Source organism: Rutidosis leptorrhynchoides, chromosome 1 (assembly GCF_046630445.1).
Source record: "Rutidosis leptorrhynchoides isolate AG116_Rl617_1_P2 chromosome 1, CSIRO_AGI_Rlap_v1, whole genome shotgun sequence".
NCBI lineage: Eukaryota > Viridiplantae > Streptophyta > Magnoliopsida > Asterales > Asteraceae > Rutidosis > Rutidosis leptorrhynchoides.
The window spans coordinates 20,712,993-20,728,197 of record NC_092333.1 but is presented as its reverse complement, the minus strand read 5'-3'; positions in this window follow the sequence as shown (position 1 = coordinate 20,728,197).

The window sequence follows — 15,205 nt, the reverse complement described above, 5'->3', positions numbered from 1 at the left end:
TTTCACATGTGCTAAAACAGCAAGACGTCCTTTCTTCATGATCTTTTGCACTTTCATGCAACTAATGAGATTCAGTTTCGAGCTACATCTCTCTCCGTAAATAATCAGTGGCTCACCGTCTCCGTGTGGTATACGAAGAGATTTATCTCCACAGATAATGTCAGCCCTTATCTTGGTCAATCAGTCCATACCGACAATAACATCAAAGCTTCCTAACTTAATGGGTATCAAGTCAATCTCGAAATCCACACCAGCTATATTGATAATAGCTCCTTGGCTAATTTGGTCAACTTTCTCAAGTTTTCCATTGGCTACCTCTACAAGCATACTCTCCTTTAAAGGAACTAACGACCAATTTATCTTAGAGCAAAAGTGTCTACATATATAACTTCTATCGGCACCAGTATCAAATAGGACAGAAGCTAATAGATTGTTGATAGTTAATATACCTGCAACCAAGTCGGGGTTCTCACGGGCATCCCTTGCATTTACATTGAAAGCTCTGCCACGCTGTGGTCCACCGTCCTTTTGCTTGTTGGGACATTCATTTCTGAAGTGGCCATCTGTCCGCATTCATAGCACTTCCTCGGTCCAGTAGGGTTTGTCTTCACATTCAGGGTGGTGACCTTGCAGTTTTTGCCAATATACCCAGTCCTTTTACATTTTTCGCAGACCACGTTGAAGTACCCGGTGTGATGCTTGTAGCATCTCTTGCACTGCGGCAGACTACCCTTGTAGTTAGAGTTCGAGCTAGTGTTCGGGTTGGGGTTCCTCCCATCATTGTGCCTCTTAGCGGGGGTTTGATCATAGGCTCTACCCTTGTTGTTGTCTCACTTACGCTTCTCACTGCTAACCCCCGATTGGGATTTTTCCTTTTCCAGTTCATCGCTGATAATTTGGTTCATTAAGGTGTGCGCCATGCGCATTGCTTCCAGGACATCGGCCGGCTTTGAAGAGGTAACATTTCCCTTAATGGTCTTAGGAAGTCCCTACAAGTACCTTTCCATTCGCTTAAACTCTGGGGTAACCATCATGGGACACATCAGAGCTAATTCCAGATACTTACGATTGTAACCATCAAGATCGTTTCCCACAACCTTCAACTGCCAAAACTCGGCCTCCATTTTCTGTATCTCTGTCCTGGGGCAATACTCCTCAATTAGGCCCCTTTAAATTCTTCCCACGGAGTGGCATAAGCCTCGTCAATACCCTTGGCCTGAGCAAGTGTGTTCCACCAGGTTAGTGCGCCGTCCGACAGCGTACATGAGGCATACTTTGTTTTGTTCATCTTTGAGAAATTGTGAAAGGACCCATTCATATCGATTATAAACGATTCACCATAGTTGATTACATCGGAGGTACTTGACCTCTATATGATACATTTTACAAATATTGCATTCGTTTTTAAAAGACAAACTTTCATTACATCTAAAGTTGACAGACATGCATTCCATTTCTTAATATATCAAACTATCAATGACTTAATAATAATCTTGATAAACTCAACGGCTCGAATGCAACGTCTTTTGAAATATGTCATGAATGACTCCAAGTAATATCTCTAAAATGAGCAAATGCACAGCGGAAGATTTCATTCATACCTGAGAATAAACATGCTTTAAAGTGTCAACCAAATGGTTGGTGAGTTCATTAGTTTAATCATAAATAATCATTTTCATCATTTTAATAGACCACAAGAATTTCATTTCCAGTTCTCATAAATATACGTTCCATACATAGAGACAAAAATCATTCATATAGATTGAACACCTGGTAACCGACATTAACAAGATGCATATAAGAATATCCCCTATCATTCCGGGAAATCCTTCGGACATGATAAAACAACATCGAAGTACTAAAGCATCCGGTACTTTGGATGGGGTTCGTTAGGCCCAATAGATCTATCTTTAGGATTCGCGTCATTTAGGCGTACACTAATTCTCAAAATTAGCGATGTTCCCTAATTCTTAGGCTACCAAGCAAAAAGGGGCATATTCGGCTTCGATCATTCAACCATATAATGTAGTTTCGATTACTTGTGTCTATTTCGTAAAATATTTATAAAAATTGCGCATGTATTCTCAGCCCAAAAATATAAAGGGTAAAAAGGCAAATGAAACTCACCATACTGTATTTTTTTAGTAAAAATACATATGACGTCATTTAACAAGTGTAGGGTTAACCTCGAATTCACGAACCTATATCATTTATATATATATATATATATATATATATATATATATATATATATATATTAACACATATAATGGTAATCGAACACTTTATATATATTTAGTTATGTATTAAGATTAATATTTATATATAATTTTATTTATACTTATAATATATTATAATGCTTATTTGATATGTAATTTAGTTAACGGTATATCTATATAAAAAATATTATATCATAATATTAAGTAATATTAGTATACTTATGTATTAAATATATTTTTATACAAATTTCTTTTGTTTGCAGAAATAATATTTATAATAATGTTAGAATAAGTATAATAATAGTAATAATATTTTTAATACTAATAATAATAATGATAGTAGTGATAATAGTTTTAATAAAAAATGATAATAATGATAAGATAAAAATGATAGTTTTTGTAAATATAATATTTTTAATAATAATAGTAATTTTATTGATAATGATAGTTTTAATAGCATTTTAATAGTCATATTAATAATAATAACGATAATACTAATTCTTATACTTAATGATAATAATGATAATATCCTAGTCATAATAATTCTTATATCAATATTATTATTACTAATAATAATAACCCTAATAATATTTAATGATGTTACTTGATAACAAAATGATAATAATATTAGTATTATTAATAATTGTACTTATATTCATATTAATAATAACTAACACTTATTTTAAGCGTTACTAATAATAATTATAATACTTGTAATAATAGCAATAACCAATAATAATAATAATAATAATAATAATAATAATAATAATAATAATAATAATAATAATAACAACAATACAACAATAATAATAATAATAATAATAATAATAATAATAATAATAATAATAATAATAATAATAATAATAAAAAATAGGAAACTACCTCACTAAAAGTCTAAAAAAAAAATAAGCTGCCACGCCCAGGTTCGAACTCCCCACCTCTCGTTACCATGACACTCCAAGGAACCATTACACTGCTTGTTACTTTTCTGAATTATATCACACTTAAATCTATTTATTCTTATTTCTGATTGTTTCCCTTTTCTTCTCCTTCTACAAACCCAGACGACCAGGATCAAAACAATTAACATCGTGGATTACAATTTCGAATTAAGACATGGAATTTGGAATAGAACCGACCAGAATTGGGTTCAACTTGATTTAACACAGAAATAAACAAAAAAAATTTAAAACAAGAACAACAGAAGCTGTATACGATAAAATAAATATATATAAACTCAACATTCGATTTTTGGTTTTAAGACTGTTTTAGATAAAATTTTCTACATGAAGTAGGCTTTAAATCCTTCGTATAAACTTTCTCAATACCCAATTTCACTTAAAACATAACAAAGATTTCGCATTTTTTTCAAGAACATACTGTTTGACTTTTTGTTTTTAAACTTTGACTCGACAATTAATAATCAAAATGAAAAATTGAAACCTGGAAATTGACAGATAGTTTGAGTAAGGTATTCCAATCATAACTGCATTTTTACATTGTGGAAATTAATTAAGAATCGAATTTTTGCCATAAAGTTGAAGAACAGAGGCATGTTGAACTTTTTCTTGGGTTTTATTTTAAATTTTCGAATTGCAGAAGATTGAGGCAGTTTATATTGATTGCTAATCGAATAGTTGCAGTAGTACAAATGATAGGACTCAATATTGTTTTGTATTGATAATGGAAACCAATTTTCCTACGCGAGCAGACAGTAGTACAAGAAAGAAAATATAATATGAAAAGTGGATGTTGATTTTCAACAGAATTAGATTGATTTCGATTTTGAAGGATGCAGTTAAGCAGATATATCCAAAACTGATATATTTCGTTGTGGATATGCACAAAAGTCGATCCTGTATTTGGTTTTCATATACAACTCAGTATATATATATTTATCTGGTTATTCATAATTTGTATAAACTGCATCTGCGTACATATACATATTTATATATATACGTAAATCTGTATTCTGTATTTATATATATAATTATATAATGTATTAATATAGGAATACCAGTATAAGTATTTATGTATACGTATATATTCATCTGTGCTGTTTTTATATATTTTTACAATTACATTTTATAAGTAATCTTTTTATATAATTGTGTTGATATTATACCTAAAATTATAAATAGTAATAAAAATAATAATATATTAATAATACAGATAAATAAAAAAAATAGAAACACTAATAATAATAATAGAATATGCTAATTTATAAATGATAAAAACAATAGATTGTATTATTTTCTAATAACAAAATAATGATAATGATATTAATTCATAATAATAATTGTTAATAATAATATCTTAATAATAATACTAATCATAATATCTAACATTAAAATTTTATTATTAGTTATAATGATATTAACAATAATGTTAATAATTTTATTAATAACATTACTTATAATACTATTAATATTGTTAATGATAATAATAATAAAATTTTCATACCGAATTTCATTTATAATAATAATCTCAATAATACATATATTAACAATAATGAAAATAATGATCATAATATAACATTTATACTTTGTCTTGTAATTACATATAATATATTAACTTTATATTTTATTACTTATGTATTATGTATTCTATACAATAATATATTTGGATAGTTAATCATTTATGTATTTTGTATATATTACAGTATAATAAATATTAATGGCAATCATATATATGTATATAAGTTTATTTTAATTTATATTTATTTATTTTGTATCTTATTTTACATTGTTAAGTTCTAGTGTTTAAATTATATTTTATGATTACAAATTATTATATATTAACTTGCCTATATATATTTATATATATATATATTTACTTATTTATTTATTTATTTATTTATTTATTTATTTATTTATTTATTTATAAACAATCGTTCGTGAATCGTCGAGAGCAGTCGAAGGTCAATTGAATATATAAACATAGTTCGAAATTTTTCAAGACTCACAATACAAACTTTGCTCATCATGTCGAAGTCATATAGAGATTAGGTTTAAATTTGGTCAGAAATCTCCGGGTCATCACAAGTTGCTTACACGGAACACGGATTCTACTTTCTCAAACCACCTAGGGAGACCAACTGGCCCCTCAGTAAAACTAAAGTTGTGGGGCTTGCAGCTTTGGAATTCCTTATAAGTACACCCATTACGAATGGGCTGGTTAACTGGTGGGGCTTGGGGGTTCATTTCCGCTAAAGCTGCGGCTACTCGTTCAGTGATCATTTTTTCGATCTGTGCTGCTGTGGGCGTTGATCTTCCGTTGGCCATTGATGTTCTAAACAAAAATTTTGACTCAAGTCAAAATCCAGTATTCAATAAATAATAATACGGTATATGGTAACCAACATGGGATCAACACAACACATGCTAATTAAGTAACGCAAATAGATTCAGATACCACAAAATCATCATACAGTAACGTAAATAGAACACCGTACAAAAGTTAAAAAAAACCCAAAGTTCCATTCATTAATAAAAAGTTGCATACATTCGCATAAGATTCGTACAATACATGAGTGAAACATGAAACAACAAACGGGATTACATAAAGAAATCTAATACAAAAGCCCTATGGTGACGGTGGGTAAAGGATGTCCATTATGTGGGACATCTGGTCCTCGAGCTCAGTTACCCGAGCACAGAGGATATCCACATCACTCGTCAGTTCCTCGACAGAGGGAGAGGCTGGTGGAGCAAGCGGTGCTGATGGTGCAGGTGGTGCTGATGGAGCTGGTGGTGCAGACGGTCTAGCACCAGAAGTAGATGTTGTGTAACGGGGAGCCTTACGTATGAATGGATCAGCAGGATACGGCAAAAGCCCCTTACGGGCGGTAACTCGAACCTTCAGTCCACGTGCGTTAACGGACGATCTACCTCCGTTAACCCCTGGAATAACAGTACCGTTGAAACGATACCGCTTCTTCGGCGGGGTAGAGGGTGGCTGCACGGGTGCCTCCCCAGGGTCCTCGTCGGAATCCTCATCACTAGAGTCGTCAGATGATGAGTCATCAGATGATGATTCGTTGGAATCATCGGAAGGTGAATGTGCTCGGCCGGTAGTCATCAGTGAAATGTCCCGTTCTTATTGATTAAAAACGTTCCATATTAATTGATTTCGTTGCGAGGTTTTGACCTCTATATGAGACGTTTTTCAAAGACTGCATTCATTTTTAAACAAACCATAACCTTTATTTCATCAATAAAGGTTTAAAAAGCTTTACGTAGATTATCAAATAATGATAATCTAAAATATCCTGTTTACACACGACCATTACATAATGGTTTACAATACAAATATGTTACAACAAAATAAGTTTCTTGAATGCAGTTTTTACACAATATCATACAAGCATGGACTCCAAATCTTGTCCTTATTTAAGTATGCGACAGCGGAAGCTCTTAATAATCACCTGAGAATAAACATGCTTAAAACGTCAACAAAAATGTTGGTGAGTTATAGGTTTAACCTATATATATCAAATCGTAACAATAGACCACAAGATTTCATATTTCAATACACATCCCATACATAGAGATAAAAATCATTCATATGATGAACACCTGGTAACCGACATTAACAAGATGCATATATATAAGAATATCCCCATCATTCCGGGACACCCTTCGGATATGATATAAATTTCGAAGTACTAAAGCATCCGGTACTTTGGATGGGGTTTGTTAGGCCCAATAGATCTATCTTTAGGATTCGCGTCAATTAGGGTGTCTGTTCCCTAATTCTTAGATTACCAGACTTAATAAAAAGGGGCATATTCGATTTCGATAATTCAACCATAGAATGTAGTTTCACGTACTTGTGTCTATTTTGTAAATCATTTATAAAACCTGCATGTATTCTCATCCCAAAAATATTAGATTTTAAAAGTGGGACTATAACTCACTTTCACAGATTTTTACTTCGTCGGGAAGTAAGACTTGGCCACTGGTTGATTCACGAACCTATAACAATATATACATATATATCAAAGTATGTTCAAAATATATTTACAACACTTTTAATATATTTTGATGTTTTAAGTTTATTAAGTCAGCTGTCCTCGTTAGTAACCTACAACTAGTTGTCCACAGTTAGATGTACAGAAATAAATCGATAAATATTATCTTGAATCAATCCACGACCCAGTGTATACGTATCTCAGTATTGATCACAACTCAAACTATATATATTTTGGAATCAACCTCAACCCTGTATAGCTAACTCCAACATTCACATATAGAGTGTCTATGGTTGTTCCGAAATATATATAGATGTGTCGACATGATAGGTCGAAACATTGTATACGTGTCTATGGTATCTCAAGATTACATAATATATAATACAAGTTGATTAAGTTATGGTTGGAATAGATTTGTTACCAATTTTCACGTAGCTAAAATGAGAAAAATTATCCAATCTTGTTTTACCCATAACTTCTTCATTTTAAATCCGTTTTGAGTGAATCAAATTGCTATGGTTTCATATTGAACTCCATTTTATGAATCTAAACAAAAAAAGTATAGGTTTTTAGTCGAAAAAATAAGTTACAAGTCGTTTTTGTAAAGGTAGTCATTTCAGTCGAAAGAACGACGTCTAGATGACCATTTTAGAAAACATACTTCCACTTTGAGTTTAACCATAATTTTTGGATATAGTTTCATGTTCATAATAAAAATCATTTTCTCAGAATAACAACTTTTAAATCAAAGTTTATCATAGTTTTTAATTAACTAACCCAAAACAGCCCGCGGTGTTACTACGACGGCGTAAATCCGGTTTTACGGTGTTTTTCGTGTTTCCAGGTTTTAAATCATTAAGTTAGCATATCATATAGATATAGAACATGTGTTTAGTTGATTTTAAAAGTCAAGTTAGAAGGATTAACTTTTGTTTGCGAACAAGTTTAGAATTAACTAAACTATGTTCTAGTGATTACAAGTTTAAACCTTCGAATAAGATAGCTTTATATGTATGAATCGAATGATGTTATGAACATCATTACTACCTTAAGTTCCTTGGATGAACCTACTGGAAAAGAGAAAAATGGATCTAGCTTCAATGGATCCTTGGATGGCTCAAAGTTCTTGAAGCAAAATCATGACACGAAAACAAGTTCAAGTAAGATCATCACTTGAAATAAGATTGTTATAGTTATAGAAATTGAACCAAAGTTTGAATATGATTATTACCTTGTATTAGAATGATAACCTACTGTAAGAAACAAAGATTTCTTGAGGTTGGATGATCACCTTACAAGATTGGAAGTGAGCTAGCAAACTTGAAAGTATTCTTGATTTTATGAAACTAGAACTTTTGGAATTTATGAAGAACACTTAGAACTTGAAGTTAGAACTTGAGAGAGTTCAATTAGATGAAGAAAATTGAAGAATGAAAGTGTTTGTAGGTGTTTTTGGTCGTTGGTGTATGGATTAGATATAAAGGATATGTAATTTTGTTTTCATGTAAATAAGTCATGAATGATTACTCATATTTTTGTAATCTTATGAGATATTTCATGCTAGTTGCCAAATGATGGTTCCCACATGTGTTAGGTGACTCACATGGGCTGCTAAGAGCTGATCATTGGAGTGTATATACCAATAGTACATACATCTAAAAGCTGTGTATTGTACGAGTACGAATACGGGTGCATACGAGTAGAATTGTTGATGAAACTGAACGAGAATGTAATTGTAAGCATTTTTGTTAAGTAGAAGTATTTTGATAAGTGTATTGAAGTCTTTCAAAAGTGTATAAATACATATTAAAACACTACATGTATATACATTTTAACTGAGTCGTTAAGTCATCGTTAGTCGTTACATGTAAGTGTTGTTTTGAAACCTTTAGGTTAACGATCTTGTTAAATGTTGTTAACCCAATGTTTATAATAACAAAAGAGATTTTAAATTATTATATTATCATGATATTATGATGTACGAATATCTCTTAATATGATATATATACATTAAATGTCGTTACAACGATAAACGTTACATATATGTCTCGTTTCAAAATCATTAAGTTAGTAGTCTTGTTTTTACATATGTAGTTCATTGTTAATATAATTAATGATATGTTTACTTATCATAATATCATGTTAACTATATATATAACCATATATATGTCATCATATAGTTTTTTTACAAGTTTTAACGTTCGTGAATCACCGGTCAACTTGGGTGGTCAATTGTCTATATGAAACCTATTTCAATTAATCAAGTCTTAACAAGTTTGATTGCTTAACATGTTGGAAACATTTAATCATGTAAACATCAATCTCAATTAATATATATAAACATGGAAAAGTTCGAGTCACTACAGTACCTACCCGTTAAATAAATTTCGTCCCGAAATTTTAAGCTGTTGAAGGTGTTGACGAATCTTCTGGAAATAGATGCGGGTATTTCTTCTTCATCTGATCTTCACGCTCCCAGGTGAACTCGGGTCCTCTACGAGCATTCCATCGAACCTTAACAATTGGTATCTTGTTTTGCTTAAGTCTTTTAACCTCACGATCCATTATTTCGACGGGTTCTTCGATGAATTGGAGTTTTTCGTTGATTTGGATTTCATCTAACGGAATAGTGAGATCTTCTTTAGCAAAACATTTCTTCAAATTCGAGACGTGGAAAGTGTTATGTACAGCCGCGAGTTGTTGAGGTAACTCAAGTCGGTAAGCTACTGGTCCGACACGATCAATAATCTTGAATGGTCCAATATACCTTGGATTTAATTTCCCTCGTTTACCAAATCGAACAACGCCTTTCCAAGGTGAAACTTTAAGCATGACCATCTCTCCAATTTCAAATTCTATATCTTTTCTTTTAATGTCAGCGTAGCTCTTTTGTCGACTTTGGGCGGTTTTCAACCGTTGTTGAATTTGGATGATCTTCTCGGTAGTTTCTTGTATAATCTCCGGACCCGTAATCTGTCTATCCCCCACCTCACTCCAACAAATCGGAGACCTGCACTTTCTACCATAAAGTGCTTCAAACGGCGCCATCTCAATGCTTGAATGGTAGCTGTTGTTGTAGGAAAATTCTGCTAACGGTAGATGTCGATCCCAACTGTTTCCGAAATCAATAACACATGCTCGTAGCATGTCTTCAAGTGTTTGTATCGTCCTTTCGCTCTGCCCATCAGTTTGTGGATGATAGGCAGTACTCATGTCTAGACGAGTTCCTAATGCTTGCTGTAATGTCTGCCAGAATCTTGAAATAAATCTGCCATCCCTATCAGAGATAATAGAGATTGGTATTCCATGTCTGGAGATGACTTCCTTCAAATACAGTCGTGCTAACTTCTCCATCTTGTCATCTTCCCTTATTGGCAGGAAGTGTGCTGATTTGGTGAGACGATCAACTATTACCCAAATAGTATCAAAACCACTTGCAGTCCTTGGCAATTTAGTGATGAAATCCATGGTAATGTTTTCCCATTTCCATTCCGGGATTTCGGGTTGTTGAAGTAGACCTGATGGTTTCTGATGCTCAGCTTTGACCTTAGAACACGTCAAACATTCTCCTACGTATTTAGCAACATCGGTTTTCATACCCGGCCACCAAAAATGTTTCTTGAGATCCTTGTACATCTTCCCCGTTCCAGGATGTATTGAGTATCTGGTTTTATGAGCTTCTCTAAGTACCATTTCTCTCATATCTCCAAATTTTGGTACCCAAATCCTTTCAGCCCTATACCGGGTTTCGTCTTCTCGAATATTAAGATGCTTCTCCGATCCTTTGGGTATTTCATCCTTTAAATTTCCCTCTTTTAAAACTCCTTGTTGCGCCTCCTTTATTTGAGTAGTAATGTTATTATGAATCATTATATTCATAGATTTTACTCGAATGGGTTCTCTGTCCTTCCTGCTCAAGGCATCGGCTACCACATTTGCCTTCCCCGGGTGGTAACGAATCTCAAAGTCGTAATCATTCAATAATTCAATCCACCTACGCTGCCTCATATTCAGTTGTTTCTGATTAAATATGTGTTGAAGACTTTTGTGGTCGGTATATATAATACTTTTGACCCCATATAAGTAGTGCCTCCAAGTCTTTAATGCAAAAACAACCGCGCCTAATTCCAAATCATGCGTCGTATAATTTTGTTCGTGAATCTTCAATTGTCTAGACGCATAAGCAATCACCTTCGTTCGTTGCATTAATACACAACCGAGACCTTGCTTTGATGCGTCACAATAAATCACAAAATCATCATTCCCTTCAGGCAATGACAATATAGGTGCCGTAGTTAGCTTTTTCTTCAATAACTGAAACGCTTTCTCTTGTTCATCATTCCATTCAAATTTCTTCCCTTTATGCGTTAATGCAGTCAAGGGTTTTGCTATTCTGGAAAAGTCTTGGATGAACCTTCTGTAGTAACCAGCTAGTCCTAAAAACTGGCGTATGTGTTTCGGAGTTTTCGGGGTTTCCCACTTTTCAACAGTTTCTATCTTTGCCGGATCCACCTTAATACCTTCTTTGTTCACTATGTGACCGAGGAATTGAACTTCTTCCAACCAAAATGCACACTTTGAAAACTTAGCGTACAATTCTTCCTTCCTCAATACTTCTAACACCTTTCTCAAATGTTCACCGTGTTCTTGGTCATTCTTTGAGTAAATAAGTATGTCATCAATGAAAACAATGACAAACTTGTCAAGGTATGGTCCACACACTCGGTTCATAAGGTCCATGAACACAGCTGGTGCATTAGTTAAACCAAACGGCATGACCATAAACTCGTAATGACCGTAACGTGTTCTGAAAGCAGTCTTTGGAATATCATCTTCTTTCACCCGCATTTGATGATACCCGGAACGTAAGTCAATCTTTGAATAAACAGACGAGCCTTGTAGTTGATCAAATAAGTCGTCGATTCTCGGTAGTGGGTAGCGGTTCTTGATGGTAAGTTTGTTCAACTCTCGGTAGTCGATACACAACCTGAATGTACCATCTTTCTTCTTGACAAACAAAACAGGAGCTCCCCACGGGGATGTGCTTGGTCGAATGAAACCACGCTCTAAAAGTTCTTGTAATTGGCTTTGTAGTTCTTTCATCTCGCTGGGTGCGAGTCTGTAAGGAGCACGAGCTATTGGTGCAGCTCCTGGTACAAGATCTATTTGAAATTCAACGGATCGATGTGGGGGTAATCCCGGTAATTCTTTCGGAAATACATCGGGAAATTCTTTTGCAATGGGAACATCATTGATGCTCTTTTCTTCAGTTTGTACTTTCTCGACGTGTGCTAGAACAGCATAGCAACCTTTTCTTATTAGTTTTTGTGCCTTCAAATTACTAATAAGATGTAGCTTCGTGTTGCCCTTTTCTCCGTACACCATTAAGGGTTTTCCTTTTTCTCGTATAATGCGAATTGCATTTTTGTAACAAACGATCTCCGCTTTCACTTCTTTCAACCAGTCCATACCGATTATCACATCAAAACTCCCTAACTCTACTGGTATCAAATCAATCTTAAATGTTTCGCTAACCAGTTTAATTTCTCGATTCCGACATATATTATCTGCTGAAATTAATTTACCATTTGCTAATTCGAGTAAAAATTTACTATCCAAAGGCGTCAATGGACAACTTAATTTAGCACAAAAATCTCTACTCATATAGCTTCTATCCGCACCCGAATCAAATAAAACGTAAGCAGATTTATTGTCAATAAGAAACGTACCCGTAACAAGCTCCGGGTCTTCCTGTGCCTCTACCGCATTAATATTGAAAACTCTTCCACGGCCTTGTCCATTCGTGTTCTCCTGGTTCGGGCAATTTCTAATAATGTGGCCTGGTTTTCCACATTTATAACAAACTACATTGGCATAACTTGCTCCGACACTACTTGCTTCGCCATTACTCGTTCCGACACCATTTGTTCCTTTCGTTCTATTAACCCCTGGTCCGTAGACCTCACACTTCGCCGCGCTATGACCATTTCTTTTACACTTGTTGCAAAATTTGGTGCAGAACCCCGAGTGATTCTTTTCACACCTTTGGCATAGTTGCTTCTGATTGTTGTTGTTGTTGCGGTTATTATTGTTGTTGGGATGATTGTTGTAGTTGCTGTTGTTGTTGTTGTTGTTGTTGGGCCGTTTGTTGTAGTTGCGATTGATGTTGCGATTGTTGGGATAATTGTTGCGATTATTGTTGTAATTGTTGTTGTTGTTGTATTGGTGATTCTTATCACCGTTTTCCTCCCACTTTCTTTTGACTTGCTTCACATTGGCCTCTTCAGCAGTCTGTTCTTTAATTCTTTCTTCAATCTGGTTCACTAGTTTGTGAGCCATTCTACATGCCTGTTGTATGGAGGCGGGCTCGTGTGAACTTATATCTTCTTGGATTCTTTCCGGTAATCCTTTCACAAACGCGTCGATCTTCTCTTCCTCATCTTCGAATGCTCCCGGACACAATAGGCACAATTCTGTGAATCGTCTTTCGTACGTGGTAATATCAAATCCTTGGGTTCGTAACCCTCTAAGTTCTGTCTTGAGCTTATTGACCTCGGTTCTGGGACGGTACTTCTCGTTCATCAAGTGCTTGAATGCTGACCACGGTAGTGCGTACGCATCATCTTGTCCCACTTGCTCTAGATAGGTATTCCACCATGTTAACGCAGAACCTGTGAAGGTATGCGTAGCATACTTCACTTTGTCCTCTTCAGTACACTTACTTATGGCAAACACCGATTCAACCTTCTCGGTCCACCGTTTCAATCCGATCGGTCCTTCGGTTCCATCAAATTCCAAAGGTTTGCAGGCAGTGAATTCTTTGTAGGTGCATCCTACACGATTTCCTGTACTGCTAGATCCAAGGTTATTGTTGGTATGTAGCGCAGCCTGTACTGCGGCTATGTTTGAAGCTAGAAAAGTACGGAATTCCTCTTCATTCATATTCACGGTGTGTCGAGTAGTCGGTGCCATTTCCTTCAAAATAGTTAAATGGAACAAGTTAATCATACAGAATATTAAGAGTAGTTAATAGTATTTCGTAGCATAATATGAACTCATTTATAAAAGCTTTTTCTTCATATTAGCGTTTTATAAGTTTAAATTCGGGTAGTACCTACCCGTTAAGTTCATACTTAGTAGCTAATATACAATTCAACTACTACAATTCTATATGAAAAACTGATTATAATAATATTTCGCGTTCAAACTTTTATACAATATTTTACAAACTTACAATACCGCTTATTTTACATAAAGCATGAAATATAGCACACAATAACTTTGATACAAGATAGTTGTGAAGACAATTCTAGCTAGTACACAAGTCGTTCAGCAAAGGCAATAAAGACACGTAATTCATACGTCCAGAAACAAGTCATGCATTCTGGTTTTACTAGGACTACTTCCCATCCTTGGTCTTGTGCAACATAACCGTTATGGCCGTTGATAAGACAGCGTGTTGTAACGTCATCAAAGGGACGAGGGTTACGTAATGTCCAACAGTCCCGTAATAATCTAAAAACCTCATTTCTTACCCCAATTATCGACTCCGTCACTTGTGGAAACGTTTTGTTTAATAGTTGTAGCCCGATGTTCTTGTTCTCACTTTGGTGAGAAGCGAACATTACTAATCCGTAAGCATAACATGCTTCTTTATGTTGCATGTTAGCCGCTTTTTCTAAATCACGAAGTCCAATATTCGGATATATTGAGTCAAAATAATTTCTTAACCCGTTGCGTAAAATAGCATTTGGGTTCCCCGCAATATATGCGTCAAAGTAAACACATCGTAACTTATGGGTTTCCCAATGTGATATCCCCCATCTTTCAAACGAAAGTCTCTTATAAACCAAGACATTCTTGGAACGTTCTTCGAATGTCTTACAAACTGATCTCGCCTTAAATAGTTGTGCCGAAGAATTCTGGCCGACTCTAGACAAGATTTCATCAATCATGTCTCCGGGTAGGTCTCTTAAAATATTTGGTTGTCTATCCATTTTGTGTTTTTAAACTG